Source organism: Cnephaeus nilssonii, assembly GCF_951640355.1.
Source record: "Cnephaeus nilssonii genome assembly, chromosome: X".
Lineage (NCBI taxonomy): Eukaryota > Metazoa > Chordata > Mammalia > Chiroptera > Vespertilionidae > Cnephaeus > Cnephaeus nilssonii.
In genome coordinates, this window is record NC_137071.1 from 25,686,980 (window position 1) to 25,704,604 (window position 17,625).

At 36.2% G+C, this 17,625-nt stretch overlaps 1 pseudogene across 1 annotated transcript; it reads left to right on the forward strand.

Moving 5' to 3' along the window:
• Positions 1-334: 334 nt before the first annotated feature.
• LOC307096141 (T-complex protein 1 subunit delta-like) lies at positions 335-7,957 on the forward strand (annotated as a pseudogene). Its single transcript has 2 exons — positions 335-383; positions 6,286-7,957. The product of its transcript is annotated as a T-complex protein 1 subunit delta-like (transcript).
• The last annotated feature ends 9,668 nt before the right edge of the window (positions 7,958-17,625 follow it).

Consider the following 17,625-nt stretch of genomic DNA (forward strand, 5'->3'; position numbering starts at 1 on the left):
AACTCCAACCTCCCTGACCACAGGCACCTGGGAGGTCTGCTCAGGGTGAGAAAAATGCACGAATTCGCGAATGGGCCCTGCACCTTCTCACAGAGCAGAAGGAACAGCTGAATCAAAGAGCACCAACCCGGAACTGGTAAATTAAACACAACTGGCATCACCTAAAGAAAGTCAACACAAGAGAGAGAAAGAGAACTACATAACCAGAAATCCTGAGAGGAGCAACCATGGGAAGACAAAGAAACAGCTCGCATACCAAAGAAAAGGAGGCATCACCAGAAAAGAAGTAAATGAAATGGAGACAAGCAATATGATAGAGAAAGAATTCAGAGCAATGGTCATAAGATCGCTGAACAGGATGGAAGACACATTCAACAATATGGGTAAGAACCAAGACGAAATGAAGAAGAACCAAGAAGAAATGAAAACTGTCATTGATGCAATAAAGAACTCAATAGAAAGCATCAACAGTAGACTAGAAGAAGCAGAGGACTGCATCAGTGAGCTAGAAGACAAGGTAGAAAAAAATACACAAGCAGAGCAGCATCTAGAAAAAAAACTTAAAAAACAGGAGGAGTGCCTAAGGGAACTTTGGGACAACATGAAATGAAACAACATCTGCATAATAGGGACACCAGAAAGAGAGGAAACTGTGCAAGGAATAGAAAACCTTTTTGAAGAAATAATGACAGAAAACTTCCCTGATATGGGGAAGAAAAAAACTCACACAAGTCCAAAAAGCTCACAGAATCCTAAACAAGGTGAACCCCAAAAGATCAACACCAAGACACATTATAATTAAATTGGCAAAGACCAATTTCAAAGTAAGAATCTTAAAATCAGCCAGAGAGAGACAGAAGGTTACCTACAAAGGATCCCTCATCAGACTAGTGACTGATTTCTCAACCGAAACACATCAGGCCAGAAGGGAATGGAATGAAATATACAAATAAGTACAAAGCAAGGGTTTGAATCCAAGAATACTGTAACCACCTCAATAAAAAAAATGTCAAAAAATAAAAAAGAATACTGTAACCAAGAAGGCTATCAATCAAAATTGTGAAATCAGGAGCTTCACAGAAAAAAAGGACTAACTGAGTTTACTAACACCAAACCAGCAATGCAAGAAATGCTAAAGGATCTGCTATAAAAAGAAGAAATAGAAAGGGAAGAAAGAACACAGGCATAAAGAATAAAAATGGCGACAAACAAGTACCTATCAAAAATAACTTTAAATGTGAATGGATTAAATACCCCAATCAAAAGACATAGGGTAGCTGAGTGGATAAGAAAACATGACCTATATATCTTCATGACCTATATATCATCAGAAGTGTCTACAGGAAACCAAGTTTAGAACAAAGGACTCACACAGACTGATGGTGAAGGGATGGAAAAGGTTTTTCAGGCGAATGGAAATGAAAAAAGAAAAAAAAAGCTGGGGTAGCAATACTTATGTCCGACAAATTAGACCTCAAAGTGAAGGCCATAACAAGAGATAAGGAAGGCCACTTCATAATACTAAAGGGAACAGTTCAACAAGAAGATATAACTCTGGTAAACATATATGCACCCATTACAGGAGCACCCAGATACATTAAAAAAAAAATTTCTGGAGGATATCAAGAGAAAGATTGACAGCAATACATTCATAGTAGGGGACTTTAATACCACACTCACCCCAGCAGACAAATCCTCTAAACAAAAAATCAGCAAAGAAACATCAATCTTAAATGACTCACTAGATCAGATGGAATTAATTGACATCTTCAGAACATTCCACCCCTAAGCCACGGAATATACATTCTTCTCAAGTGCACATGGAACATTTTCAAAGATAGACCACATATTGGGGCACAGCAAAGTCTCTTCAAATTCAAGAATATAGAAATCATATCAAGCATCTTCTCAGGTCACAATGGCATAAAACTAGAAATCAACTACAATAAAAACAATAAAAAATATCAAACACCTGAAGGCTAAATAACATGCTTTTAAACAATGATTGGGTTACCGAAGAGATCAAAGAAGAAATAAAAAGCATCATGGCAACAAATGACAATGAAAACACAACAATCCAAAAATCTATGTGACACAGCAAAAGCAGTCTTGAGAGGGAAGTTCATAGCTCTGCAGGCCTATCTCAAAAACAAGAAAAGATGGTAATAAATTATCTAACCCTACAACTCAAAGAGTTAGAAAGAGAACAACAAGAAAACTCAGTGTAAGCAGAAGGAAGGAAATAATAAAGATCAGAGCAGAGATAAATGACATAGTGACCAAAAAAAAAAAAAAAACAATACAAAAGATTAACAAAACCAAGAGCTTATACTTTGGAAGGATAAACAAGATTGATGAACCTCTACCCAGGCTCACCAAGAAGCAAAGAGAGCAGACCCAAATAAACAAAATTGAAATGAAAGAGGTGAAGTAACAACAGACCACCAGAAATACAAAGGATTATGAAAAAATACTATGAACAACTCTATTCCAATAAAATGGACATCCTAGAAGAAATGAACATATTCCAAGAAGAATACAAGCTCCCAAAACTCAATCAAGAAGAATCAAAAAACCTGAATAGGCCATTAACTACCAAAGATATTGAAGCAGTGATCAAAAATCTTCTATCAAACAAAAGCCCTGTTCCAGACAGCTTTACAGGGGAGTTCTACCCAGCATTCAAAGAACTAAAACCTATCCTCCTCAGACTATTTCAAAAAATTCAAGAGGAAGGCACACTTCCAAGATCTTTCTATGAAGACAGAATTACCCTAATTCTAAAACCACATAAAGACACCACAAAAAAAGAGAACGACAGGCCAGTATCCTTGATGAACATAGATGCTAAAATCCTCAACAAAATTCTAGCCAATCGAATTCAGCATTACATTAGAAAGATCATACACCATGACCAAGTGTGATTTATTCCAGGGATGCAAGGCTAGTACAATATCTGCAAATCAATAAATGTGATACATCACATAAGCAAACTGAGAGACAAATATCACATAATCATATTAATCAATGCAGAAAAAGCATTTGACAAAATACAACACCCTTTCTTGATAAAAACTCAGCAAAGTGGGAATCGAGGGATCATACCTCAACATAATAAAAGCCTTATACAACAAACATACAGCGAACATTATGCTCAATGGGCAAAAACTAAACTCATTTCCCCTTAGAACAGGAACAAGACAGGTATGCCCATTTTCACCACTCCTGTTCGATATAGTACTGGAAGTGCTAGCCATAGCAATTAGACAAGAAGAAGAAATAAATGCATCCAAAAGAAGAAGTAAAACTGTCCTTATTCGCAGATGCCATGATACTATACACAGAAAACCCCAAAGACTCCATCAAAAAACTACTGGACCTAATAAGTGAATTTGGCAAAGTAGCAGGATACAAAATTAATACCCAGAAATCTCTGGCCTTTTTATACACTCTTAATGAACTCACAGAAAGAGAAGCGGAAAAAAAAATCCCATTTGCCATTGCACCAAAAAAATTAAGATACCTAGGAATAAATTTAACTAATGATGTAAAAGACCTGTACTCGGAAAACTACAGAGCATTGAAAAAAGAGATAGAGGAAGACATGCACAAATTGAAGAATATACCATATTTATGGATTGGTAGAATCAGCATCATTAAAATGTCCATACCACCCAAAGCAATCTATAAATTTAATGCAATCCCCATTAAAATACCAACGACATATTTCAAAGACCTAGAAAAAACTCCACAAATTCATCTGGAATAAAAAAAGACCCTGAATAGCTGCAGAAATCTTGAGAAAGAAGGACAATGTAGGAGGGATCACAATACCAGATATCAAGCTATACTACAAAGCCACTGTTCTCAAAACTGCCTGGTACTGGCACAAGAACAGACATATCGACCAGTGGAACAAAACAGAGAACCCAGAAATCAACCCAAGCCAGTATGCTCAATTAATATTTGACAAAGGAGGCAAGAACATACAATGGAGATAAGACAGTGTCTTCAATAAGTGGTGTTGGGAAAACTGGACAGATACTTGCAAAAAAATGTCATCTGCAAATAAGGACAGTTTTACTTCTTCTTTTCCAATTTGGATGCCTTTTTTATACCAACTTACACCATACACAAAAAATAATCTCAAAATGGTTAAAGGACTTAAATGTAAGATGGGAAACCATAAAAATCTTAGAAGAAGTCATAGGCTGCAAAATAGCAGACATTTGTCACAGTAATATCTTTACCGATACAGCTCCTAGGGCAATGGAAACTAAAGAGAAAATAAACAAATGGGACTGTATCAAAATAAAAAGCTTCTGCACAGCAAAAGAAACCATCAACAAAACAATAAGAATGCCCACTGCATGGGAGAACATATTTTCCAATGTAAACTCCCATAAGGGTTTAATCTCCAACATTTACATGAAACTCATACAACTTAACAAAAGGAATAAAAACAATCCAATCAAAAAATGGGCAATGTACCTAAATAGATACTTTTTGAAAGAAGACAGAAAGAAGGCCATGAGACATATGAAAACATGCTCAAAGTCACTAATCATCCAAGGATGCAAATCAAAACGACAATGTGGTACCATCTCACACCTGTCAGAATGGCTATCAACAACAAATCAACAAAGGACAAGTGCTGGAGAGGATGCGGAGAAAAAGGAATCCTCGTGCACTGCCGGTGGGAATGCAGACTGGTGCAGCCACTGTGGAAGACAGTATGGAGTTTCCTCAAAAAACTAAAAATGGAACTCCCATTTGACCCATTGATCCCACTTCTAGGAATATATCCCAAGAAACTAGAAACACCAATCAGAAAGGATATATGCACCCCTATGTTCATAGCAGCACAATTCAGCATAGCTAAGATTTGGAAACAGCCTAAATGCCCATAAGCAGATGAATGAATTAGAAAACTGTGGTATATCTACCCAATGGAATACTACACTGCTGTAAAAAAGAAGGAATTCTTACCATTTGCAACATAATGGATGGATCTGTAGAGCATTATGCTAAGTGAAATAAGCCAGTCAATGAAAGAAAAATACCACATGATCTCACTCATTTATGGATAATAAAGAACATTATAAACTTATGAACAAAAATAGATACAGAGGCAGAGCAGCATTGAAGAGACTGTCAAAATACAGCAGGAAGGCTGGGAAAATTGGGGGCGGGGAGGTAAAAGATCAACTGAAGGAGTTGTATGCATCCATATAAACACAACCAATGGACACGAGATACTGGGTGTTAGGGGAGACTGGAGAAAGTCAATGGGAAAAAAAGGAGACATATGTACTACTCTTTGTAATGCTTTAAGCAATAAAATAAAATTAAAAAATAAAAGATCTGTGATTTCATCTGGATCGTAAGGGTAAGCAAGATATCAAAGAAGATATTGATAATTAAATCATTGATGGAGTCATTAACTTCACTTTGAGATATGTTATATATGAGGATTTTAGAGGAGTGATTCCCTAACTAGCTATTTAGGCTAACTGAGGATGATAATAACACTAACAACAATAGAAATCTGTGCCAATTTTGGGGAAAGGAGGAAAGTAAATGATTAGACACGTTTAGTTGAAGTATCAAGACATCTAAGTGGAGATATCTTTTATGTAAGTAGAACTGTTTCACTGGAGACTAATGAGAGGGTTAGCAGTCATTTATATGAAAAGGGGGTATTAAAATTGTAAGAATAGATACATTTTTCAAAGTTGAAAAGCGAGAAATAGAAACTGGTGATTTCAATGAAAATGAAAAATAATCCCCTTTGAACTCATTGATGATCTTACTTTTCTACTGCATGTATGCATTCAGACATCACTGGTGGCCTTCTGCTTGTGATGCCATGAAAGCAGTTCAGGAAAATGTGTAGTAGTGTAGTGTTTACTTATTTTTATACAATGAGCTTCATATCATATTTTTGGAAACCAAAATAAAAGAAAATAAAGTACATCAGTGTTTGAAAATAGGAAATATGCCTCTGTTTAATATGACATTACTCCAGGTTACTATTAAGTACTTGAATTCATTATCTACTCTTTGATACTGACTAGTGTAAAAAAGGCAGATTCATAAGTTGACTATTTTCATCTATCATCATGATTTGCTTGAAACTTTTAAATGTTCCTGAATCAACATTCAGTTCAGCTTTGCTGACCTAGAGCAATAAAGATTATGTGGATAAAAATTACCTGGGGGCATATATACTTCCTTAAAAATCAGCAGGAGGGCCAGAATCCGCGTTCATCCATCTTTTCTCAGCCCCAGGCAGACCCAGCCCAGCTCACCATGCCTTAGGAACATGGCATCCTGGAGCAGGGGAACCCGCCTGGGCTGCAGGAGGCCGCTACAAAAGCGCCTATCAGGACCAGGATAAGTTGGCCCAGATCTGCTTCGGCAACATCTCCACAGCCAAAGCTATTGCTGATGCTATTAGAACAAGCCTTGGACCAAAAGGAATGGATAAAATGATTCAAGATGGAAAAACTGATGTGACCATTACAAATGATGGTGCCACCATTCTGAAACAAAGCAAGTGTAACATACAGCAGCCAGAATGCTGGTAGAGTTGTCTAAGGCACAAAATATAGAAGCAAGAAATGGCACTACACCTGTGGTCATCATTTCTGGCTCTCTCTTAGATTCCTGTACTAAGCTTTTTCAGAAAGGGATTCATCCAACTATCATTTCGGAGTCATTCCAGAAGGCTTTGGAAAAGGTTATTGAAGTATTGGTTGACATGTCTCGACCTGTGGAACTGAGTAACAGAAAAACTTTGTTAAATAGTGAAGCCACTTCATTGAACACAAAGGTTGTCTCTCAGTATTCAATTATGCTTTCTCCAATGAGTGTAAAGGCAGTTATTAAAGTGATTGACCCAGCCACAGCTATTGGTGTATATCTTGGAGATATTAAAATAGTTAAGAAACTTGGTGGGACAATCCATGACTGTGAGTTGGTGGAAGGGCTGGTTCTCACTCAGAAGGTGGCAAATTCTGGTATAACCAGAGTCAAAAAGGCTAAAATTGGGCTTATTCAGTTTTGCTTATCTACTCCCAAAAACAGATATGGATAATCAGATAGTAGTTTCTGACTATGTCCAGATGGACCAAGTGCTTTGAGAGGAGAAAGCCAATAATCTAAACTTAGTGAAGCATATTAAAACAAACAAACAAACAAACAAATAGGATGTAATGTTCTCATACAAAAGTATATTCTAAGAGATGCTCTAAGTGATCTTGCATTACATTTCCTAAACAAAATGAAGATTATGGTGGTTAAGGATATTGAAAGAGAAGATATTGAATTCATTTGTAAGATGATTGGAACCAAGTCAATTGCTCATATTGAACAGTTCACAGCTGAGTTAGCTGAGGAGGTCAATTTAAATGGTTCTGGCAAACTGCTCAAGATTACAGGCTGTACAAGCCCTGGAAAAACAGTTACAGCTGTTGTTCGTGGTTCTAACAAATTGGTTATTGAAGAAGCTGAGCGCTCCATTCATGATGCCCTATGTGTCATTCTCTGTTTAGTGAAGAATAGAGCTCTTATTGCAGGAGGTGGTGCTCCAGAAATAGAGTTGGCTCTACGGTTAACTGAATATCCATGAACATTGAGTGGTATGGAATCCTACTGCATTCGTGCTTTTGCAGATGGTATGGAAGTAATTCCATCTACACTAGCTTAAAATGCTGGCACGAATCCCATTTCTACAGTAACAGAATTAAGAAACCGGCATGCCCAAGGAGAAAAAAACTACAGGCATTAATGTCCAAAAGGGTGGTATTTCCAACATTTTGGAGGAACTGGTTGTCCAGCCTCTGTTGGTTTCAGTTAGTGCACTGACTCTAGCAACTAAAACTGTCCAGAGCATCCTGGAAATTGATAATGTGGTAAACACTCAGTAATCTGGATAACACTGGCTGACTGGCACCATCATATAGTGTGGCTGGAGTGGAAGATCACTGGTGTTTCTTGTTGTTTGGAATATTGTTTCCTTATGAATTCCTGGGCCTGGTCTTCCAGTTTGCATTTACTTGAAATTGTATTGACACAGTTTAATTAAAATATTAAAGTTTTGGTTTCAAAACAAATCAGCAGGAAACTCCATATACCAAAGTTTTATTTGGTACCATATAAGAATCCTGAAGCATGCTAGGGATATAAGATGGTGTACAGTGGAACTTTCCTTCTTTATATTTTTCACATTTCAGCATAGTAGTAAACTCCAAGATTGTATAAGAAGTTTTAAATGATATTCAGTAGAAATTATATAATTCTGTTAGGTTTTCCTGTGCTCAAAAGTGACAACTTAATCACCATAGATTATTATCTTACTTTTCATTTATTTTATTTTTAACCAGTGGTCCGGTGCATGGATTCGTGCACATTGAAATGAAATTAATTAGAAGGTGGCCAGCAGGGTGGGACTGGGCAAGATGGGCTGGACACCCCCTGGAGCCAACCTCCCGTGGTCCCTCCCCGGCCGGCCACACCTAGGGTGGCACCGGAGCTTAAAGGGCGTCTGCGGAGTGAGCGCGGTCCCTCTGGCAGGTGGGTCCCTCAGCAAAGTTGCTGTCCTTTTTTTGTTGTGTTAATACTCACCTGAGGATATATTTTTCCATTGATTTTCAGGGAGAGTGGAAGAGAGAGGGAAAGACAGAGAGAAACATCTATGTGAGAGAAACACATTGATTGGTTGCCTCCTGCATGAGCCCTAACCAGGGCCTGTGCCAGGGAGGAACCTGAAACCAAGGTACTTGCCCTAGATTGAAATTGAACCCAGGACTCTTTGGTCCACAGACTGATGCTCTATCCACTGAGCAAAACTGGCTAAGGCCAGGTGTACCCTTTTATATTCCTGTTGACCACGTCTACCCCTTCTAGGCCCTCCCCATACTATCTTACCTAATAATAGACAAACATGTAAATTGACTGTACCTCTGCTATGCCACCAGCCAATCAGGAGTGATATGCAAATTAACTCAACAAATATGGTGGTTAATTTGCATACACAGGCACCGAGTGATGGGGGTGGGATGCTTGTGTTGTCACCATGGTGACGATGCAGGTGTTCTGCCCCACCCTGGTCTCTCAGGGCCTCTGGGCAGCATGGGAAGGCAGGGCCGGAGTGGAAAGAGGCATCTCCCAGAGCGGAAAGAGGTGGCTCTGGGGCCTGAGCAGAAAGGAGCTGGGCCGGAGTGGAAAGGCAGTGCCAGCAGCCAGGGAAAGGAAAGCCCATTCTAGCATGAATCTTTGTGCATTGGGCTTCTATTTATCTATGGTCTATGCATATATGCATATAAGTTCTCCAGTTTATCTCCTTCCACCCCATACTCCCATCATCATCTACCCTCTAAAATTTGGCAGTCTGTTCCAAGGTTCTATGTCTCTGGATGTATTTTGTTCATTAGATTCCACATATGAGTGAAATCATGAATAGTTGTATTTCTCTGACTGGCTTATTTAGCTTAGTATAATACTCTCCAGGTCCTTCCATGCTGTCTCAAAGGGAAAGAGATCCTTCTTTTTTAATGCTGCATAATATTCCATGGTGTAAATGTACCACAGCTTTTTTAGTGAAATCTGTAGCAGAGAAACCATCCAAGCTAAACTGGGTGACTGACTTAACAGAACTCTGAGATTTAAAAAAAGTACATTGTTTTAAGCCTTTATGTTTATGATGATTTATTACAGGAGAAAAAGAAAACAAATACAAATACAAAGAAAAAAAAGACAAATATAAATTTATAGTAAAATATTTCAATACCCCTTTCTTGATAATTGAGAGAACCCTAACTATAAAATCAGAAGGCATATAATAGACTTGAAGAATACCATTGACCAACAGGATCCAATTACACTTTCAGAATATTCCACAACCAACAATGGGATCCACATTCTAAATAAGTGATGATTTTAATCTACTTCCTTTGGTTATACAAATCATTTAACAGTGGAGGGCTGGACTTAGAAAGGATCATTTTGCGGAGCAACTAGAAATCTCATACATTGTTGTGGGAATATAAAATAGCATAATCACTTAGGAAAGCAATTTAATGGTATCTTATAAATGTAAGTGCTCATATACCCTATGGCCCATCCATTCTATTCCTAAGCTTTTACCCAAAAGATATGAAATCATATGGCCATATAAAGTATTGAATATGAAGATCCATGACAATTTTATCTGTAATAATAAAAAATGGAAACTAATCCACACACTTACCCATAGGCAAATTGGTAAACATTTATTGGTAAATTAACAAAATAACAATAGAAAGACAAATTAGATATATCCCAAAACATAGATGAATCTGAAAATAATTATATCGAATGAAAGAAGCCAGGCAATACAGAGTACATATTATATGATTGTGTTTATATAAAATTGTACAAAATGCAATCTAGTCTACAGTGATGGAAAGCATATCAGTGGTTGCCTGGGGTCGGTTGCTCAGGAATAGGCATGCATGAGGGCTTACAAAGGGACTTTGGAGGGTGATTAAATGTTCATTCTCTTGATTGTGATGATGGTTTCATGGGTGTATACACATATTAAAACTTATTAAGTTGTATAATTTAAATATGTGCATTTATTGTATGTCACTTTTGCTATTTAAAAAAATATCCATGCTATAAGGCTGTGGTCGGCAAACTGTGGCTCGAGAACCACATGCGGCTCTTTGGCCCCTTGAGTGTGGCTCTTCCACAAAAGACCATGGCCTGGGCGAGTCTATTTTGAAGAAGTGGCTTTAGAAGAAGTTTAAGTTTAAAAAATTTGGCTCTCAAAAGAAATTTCAATCGTTGTACTGTTGATATTTGGCTCTGTTGACTAATGAGTTTGCTGACCACTGCTATAAGATAATGATCATTCCAGTATCTGTATATATAAAAAGCTAATATGCTAAGTGCCTGACCATTCGACCAGTCGCTATGACATGCACTGACCACCAGGGGGCAGACACTTAACACAGGAGCTGCAGTGACATGCACTAGTCATTTACAGAGGAATGGCACTGCAGACCTGGTGCCCACAAAGCAACAGTTGGCTTCCCCCAAGTGGTACACAGGCCCTGCTACCACCCTGGAGCAATACGCCACCAAATTGCAGCCGATGCTGCTGAGACCCCCATGGCACAAAATGCGACCCACAGCCCAGCCCAGCCTGGAAATGGTAGCTGTGGGCACCAGGTAATGAAGTCATGTAGCAACGCCCAACTTCCTCTCCCTAGCAACTAGCCTCCTTACAGTTTCTTGAGCTCAGGAACACGACTTGCTTTATAGCCAGGTGGAAACATTTTACACTTTAACCAAATGTTTGTGAATTGCTTTCCTGTGCCTGCCTCATCTCATTTGATCCTCACAGAAGTCCTGGAGTAGGTAGATAGGAGACTCGGTGGAATCCTATTTTATTTTCATTAGCCGGAAAATGGAGATTTAGAAAGCTTAGAGACTTGACCCAACTGAAAAGAAGTAAGCAATGGTGGACCTTGAAAATGACTTCAGATTTTCTCACTGCACAGAATATAGTCAAACACTGCTACAGTTAAATACTTTACCCTTTGTTCTCCCTGCATGATCTATAATAATAATGTGCTTCATGTTGATTTTTACTGCTGTGTTGCTGACAATTACCTGAAAGAGAAGTTAGGGTGCTTCACTGGGCTGGAAAATGTTTAGCTAAATCAGAAAGCAGGTCTAATTAAGCAAGTTTATTCTATATATATAAAAGGATAAGTTGACTTGCATATGCACGATACATATAAAGCTCTTGCTGGTGCCAATAGCACACGTGTGTTTTAATCTCTCATTGTCGATTGTGAATTTGGTTGACACTTCTATTATAGAGAAAGGGCGAATAGCAATATTAAAATATTTCTTCTATCAACCTAAGCACTTGTATCCATGATCATTACCAATGGACACAAGACACTGAGGGAGAGGGGTGAGGGCATTCAACAAGGGGTAGGGGAGACTGGGGGAAGGTCAATGGAAAAAAAAAGAAGATATATGTACTACTATGTGTAATACTTTAAACAATAAAATAATAAAATATTTCTTCTAATTAATTTTCTTTCAACGTGCACGAATTTGTGCACTGGGCCACTAGTGGAATATAAAGATTCAAGAACTATGTAGGAAACAAAATTAAAAAAACAACAACAACAACACCATATAGAGAAAAAGAAGGATCAAAAGAGTCTGTTCTTTTGGACGTAATCCTTACAACTTATCACCAATTGTTAACAGTAGAAACTGGAAATTAAAATGTTAACTTCACAATAAGTTTTTCAGAGTTCATGGTATCATTTTAAGTCTTATATTTATAAGTAAGTACATTCCAAAACTTGTGGGGTTATTATTCTTCAGTAATTGCTCTTGGTAACTCCAGTAACTCCTTGCAATGTGTTTCTAAATTAAATTCAAACTGTATATATATTTGTGTGTGTGTGTGTGTGTGTGTGTGTGTGTATACCAGCCCCTGCTTGACTCTTTAATTGTGTAGTTAACATATTGTCGGAAATAACAGGCTATTCTTTTGTGTGAGATACATTTTTGTCTAAAATATATATATATATATATATATATATATATATATATATATATATATATATAGTCTATGAGGAAAAATTGCTTATATATATCATTTTGTCTAATATTATATATCATTTTGTCTAAATTATATATATATATATATATATATATATATATATATATATATATTCCATGAGGAATTTGTGAGACAATTCCTCTGTTCAGTTCATAGTTCTCAGTAATCGTTTACACCATATCAAAAAGTAGATCCAGTAATGCTTAGTGTTTTGGTATTAATAGAGAACAAAAATCAACAAAACTTACATTATAGGTGACATTGTTCCTTTATTCCATGAAATCTGTACTGAGAAAATCTGGATGTCTGTCCAACTATCCGCATGAATTAGAACTTTTATGCTTATGTTAGTCATTTTCTTTTTTTTTAATATATTTTATTGATTTTTTACAGTGAGGAAGAGAGAGGGATAGAGAGCTAGAAACATCGATGAGAGAGAAACATTGATCAGCTGCCTCTTGCACACCCCCTACTGGGGATGTGCCCGCAACCAAGGTACATGCCCTTGACCGGAATCGAACCCGGGACCCTTGAGTCCGCAGACCGACGCTCTATCCACTGAGCCAAACCGGTTTCGGCTATGTTAGTCATTTTCTTAATGACAATCATATACTTTATAAAATGTTCCCCCTGATATTTCCAGTACACAGAATAGTCATTAAGAAAATTACTAGGAGTGGCACTAACATTTATTGAGCATCTGCTATTCCTGATAGTAATGAAGAGTTTGAATCCATGTTTGATATTTGAGTGTGGAAACCATTTAAGTCCCAACCCTTCCTTTCCATTCCACCACATATCTGGTGCAATATATATGGAAACCTGCCTGTCTCTTGAGATATTGGATCCTGTAGCAACTTCACATCTTTAGCCTATCAGTGGGATTCCTTCTTCAGACCTATTTTGTAGCCATTACAAAAGGCAAACCAACTCTCTGATATGCTTTTGCCATTCCCAACCATATTGTACCTGCCTTGCTCTAAATAGAAGTTTCTTGTGTGTATAATAATTTTTTTAGCAATTATCAAGGTGTGTGATATGTCCTAAGTTTAAATATCTGACTTATTAATTGGGAAGGGTTCATTTCACCTCTGTGCAGGTGATCATAAAACACTGAAATTGTTTAAAGATTTACCACCTATAACCTTGTCATTGTCAGTACAACAATTTGAGTGTGCTCTTATTAATTCTGTTTTGCAGGAAAAAAATGAATCTTCAGGGAAGTTGCTTAAACTGTCTAAAACCACACAGACAATAAGTGGCAGCATCAGAACTTGAATCCAATTCTGTCAAAATTCCAAATTCCTGCAGAAAAGGGAAGGCCTGGTAGGGAGGGAAGATCATATCTTTGCATGCCTACAGGTAGCAAATTGAAGAAGTCTGAAAAGAAATATATTACTTAGTGGCCTTAAATCATTATTAAAGGGCACTAGGTCTATATGGCTGTAGTCAATAGGAAAACTGTAATGTGTGGATCTATTTTAGCCATTTTTTTTCCTAAAACTGGCATGATAGTTAGAAAGTATAAGTGGCTAAAGTCATTCTAGGAAAATTCTGCTATAGAGGTACCAAATAGTTCTTTCCTTTGGCCATTTTTTACTCTATTATTTCTTATTGGTTTTGCCCAGGAAGAATTCACACCTTTATCCTCATCTTCTATGGGATAATCTCTAACTACTTGGAGTAGTCTGAAAACATGAGTGTGCATTATTATTATTGACCTTGAGGACCACACATATTGGTTTATACCAATGAGATGACTCATAGTAGACCCCTTGGACCAGATGATATAAGCCAGATCTGTGGAGAGTAGGTCTTCAACCACATGAACAATCAATCAATTAATTATTCCTACCTACTGAAGTACCAGTAAAAACTCTGAATACCAAAGTTCAAGTAAATACCCTGGATTTTAGTATTCTTTGTGCATTGTCATACATTAATGACAGGAGACCACTATAGTCTGAATGTTTGTGTCTCCACAAAATTCATATGCTGAAATCTAATTCACAGTGTGATAGTATTAGGAAGTGGGCTTTGGGGAGGTGTAGTCCTCAGGAATGGAATAATTACTTTATAAAAGGAACCCCAGAGAACGTTCTTGCCCTTTCCACCTTTTAAGGTTACAGTGAGAAGATGGCAGTCTATGAATCTAGAAGCGGATTTTCAACAGATGCTAAATCTACTGACACCTTGACCTTGGGCTTCTTAGCTTCCAGAATAATGATAAAAATTTTTTTGGATGTTTATAAGCTATTCAATCTATGGCATTTTTTTCAGACTAAGATGACTAAAATAAAAGGTAATATATCTGGAAAACAAGGTTAGCTTTGCATTTGGAACCCTATTAGGTTCTTCCTTATGTGTCACTTTTGGGGGCTGATTCTCTATACCAAATCATTTTAATAAACAATAGTACGTTGTAGTGAGCATTGGGAGACTTTCTAAAGAATTATCAATCTGAGGGTGGTTTGTGGAAACTTCCAAACTTGTATTTAGTGTCAGAAGTGAAGGTGGTTTTGTGTGAATTTTTCTTTCTAACTTTGTAACTAGACTCTGCTTGTAGTTGGGGTCAAAAGCCATCGGTGGACTTGGCTCTCTGGAGGAAGGTACCCTTTGGCTAACTCCAGAAATGTATATAGCTAAACTGCAATATAGTCACTTCTAACTTGGGGTAAAGGATAACAAATATTATAAAATTCCATTCATATCACAAATATTAGCATTTGCTGGTGACTTCCACATCAGATGTATGACAACAAATAGTTCAAATGAAGTCATATTATTTTAAAATGTAAAAATAGTTTCAGTGGATTATTAAATATTAGATAAACCTCACAGAAATTAAAAGAAAATAACACCAAATTATAAAATACAAATATATGTAGCAAATCTTCATTTATTGTAGAATACATCTATATTATTGCTATAATATAAGCTACTTATATGTAAAACTTATTAGTCTAATTTATTATGAGCAACAAGATTTTATTTTATTTTATTTTATTTTATGGTAAATTACAAATTATGCCACTAGAGTGTGCTAAAACATTTTCTTAGATTAGAAAATAATTTCTAAAAGTGATACTGTTATAAACTGCCCTCAGCAAAGGATTTCATTTATCAACCAATTTATGTTGTAAAACATTTAAAAAATTAATAACACAAATCAATTTTTATTAAGTATCTTAGATTTTTACACTCGTTTGTGATATCTATATCATTCAGATTATGAAGTATTAGGAATGCTAATTGTAAGAACTATGATTCAGCTTTAGATTTCATATTATCTATTATTTTGAAGGAAGCCAAAGTCAGTAATTGGTTGCAGGGACAAACATCAAGGAAAATTAGTATATGCATTGGGAATGCGTTAGTATTATACCAATGCAAAGTTAAAATATCACAATAAAATCTTTTGGAATCAGGAAATTTTATGGAATATGGAAAATATTTCAGATGACTAATATTTTGGTTTCATTCCCAAAATTGGTGACATGTAGAAGTATACATATATTGATCATATAAAGAGTAAAGGATTTTTAGAGTAAAAGCACAAAATAAGAGAAAAAAAATGACCTTTTATAGCCGCACTCTTCTTTATGAAAATGTCTAGCATAACCTAAGGGAAATTCTTTCAGAAAGCCACTAAATGTAAAAAGGACAGAAGAGAAAACTGAAAAACATGCATTTCTTTCACTTTCCTGTCACACTTCTCCCCAACTGTAATGTTCCACAGGATTCAGGGGAAAAGGCAAAGCTTCAATTCCTAAATATATTTCCACCTTCAAGCTCACAAACATTTAAGTACAGACTGGAGATCTTGTGACTGTGTACATTTGTTGATGCCGAGGGGGAGAGAGTCATGTATTGCAAGTAGACTCTGCTATCTTCAATTCTAATATGTTCACTGAATTTTAAGCTGGCCATATAATTCCCAGCCTACTACCAAGATTATAATGTGGTCTGAGAACTCACCTCCTGTTAGGGATGCATGGCCTGCAATATTAGGTATGGTAGAGAGGCTATAATCATAGATATAGAGGACAATTTTTAAAGTTCTGCAAATAAATATAGATTAATAAATTTTACATTTTTAGTAGGTAGATTTTAGAAGAAATGTTGTTATCAAATTGCCTTAACATAGGCAGAAGTAACAACAGAAGAAATTGTAAAATCATCAAAAATTCTTCACCACAATTTACCTAGTCCAGATGACTTTATTAGGTAAGTTCCCTCAAAAACAAAAGGGACAGATAATTCCACATGCCATTTAATTAAAAAATTCCCATTTTATTTTCTGAAGCAAATATAACTACCCTGATACAAAAATTTGCCAAAAAAGCTCAATGATGAAATCTAAAAACCAAGCTGATTTATGGAGGTAGATGCAATCATTTCAAATGTTAAATAATGAAATTCATGAATATATTTAATGACCCATGTTACATAATCAAGCACAATTTATTCCACAAATGTGAAGTTGATTTTAAATTAGCAGATATATTATTATAACGGTTTCCTTAATGGATCAAATAAGATAACACACACTTACATGCACATGATTTTCCTTTAAATGTTAGAATATTATTTAAGAAAATGAACTATCAATTTCTGACAAAACTCATGGTAAAATAAGAATAAAACATATATTTTTATATGATAAAGCACATCTGTCTCAAACAACCATGATCATGATTCAACATGCTCTGATTAAAGGAAAGAACAAGACTCAGATGTATACCATTACTATTATTACTTAAAACATTTTTTAATTATAGCATTGACATAAAACATATAAAAGAAGCAATAAGATGTGCAACCATGAGAATAGAGTAACAATTTTATGGCAGACAATATGAATAAAGTAACAATTTTATGGCAGGCAAGAGAAAAAATTTAAGAGAGTCAACTGCAAAATAAATACAATCATTTGAAGAAATTAACATAATAATCCTTATAAGAATACTATGGGTTAGATCTTGATG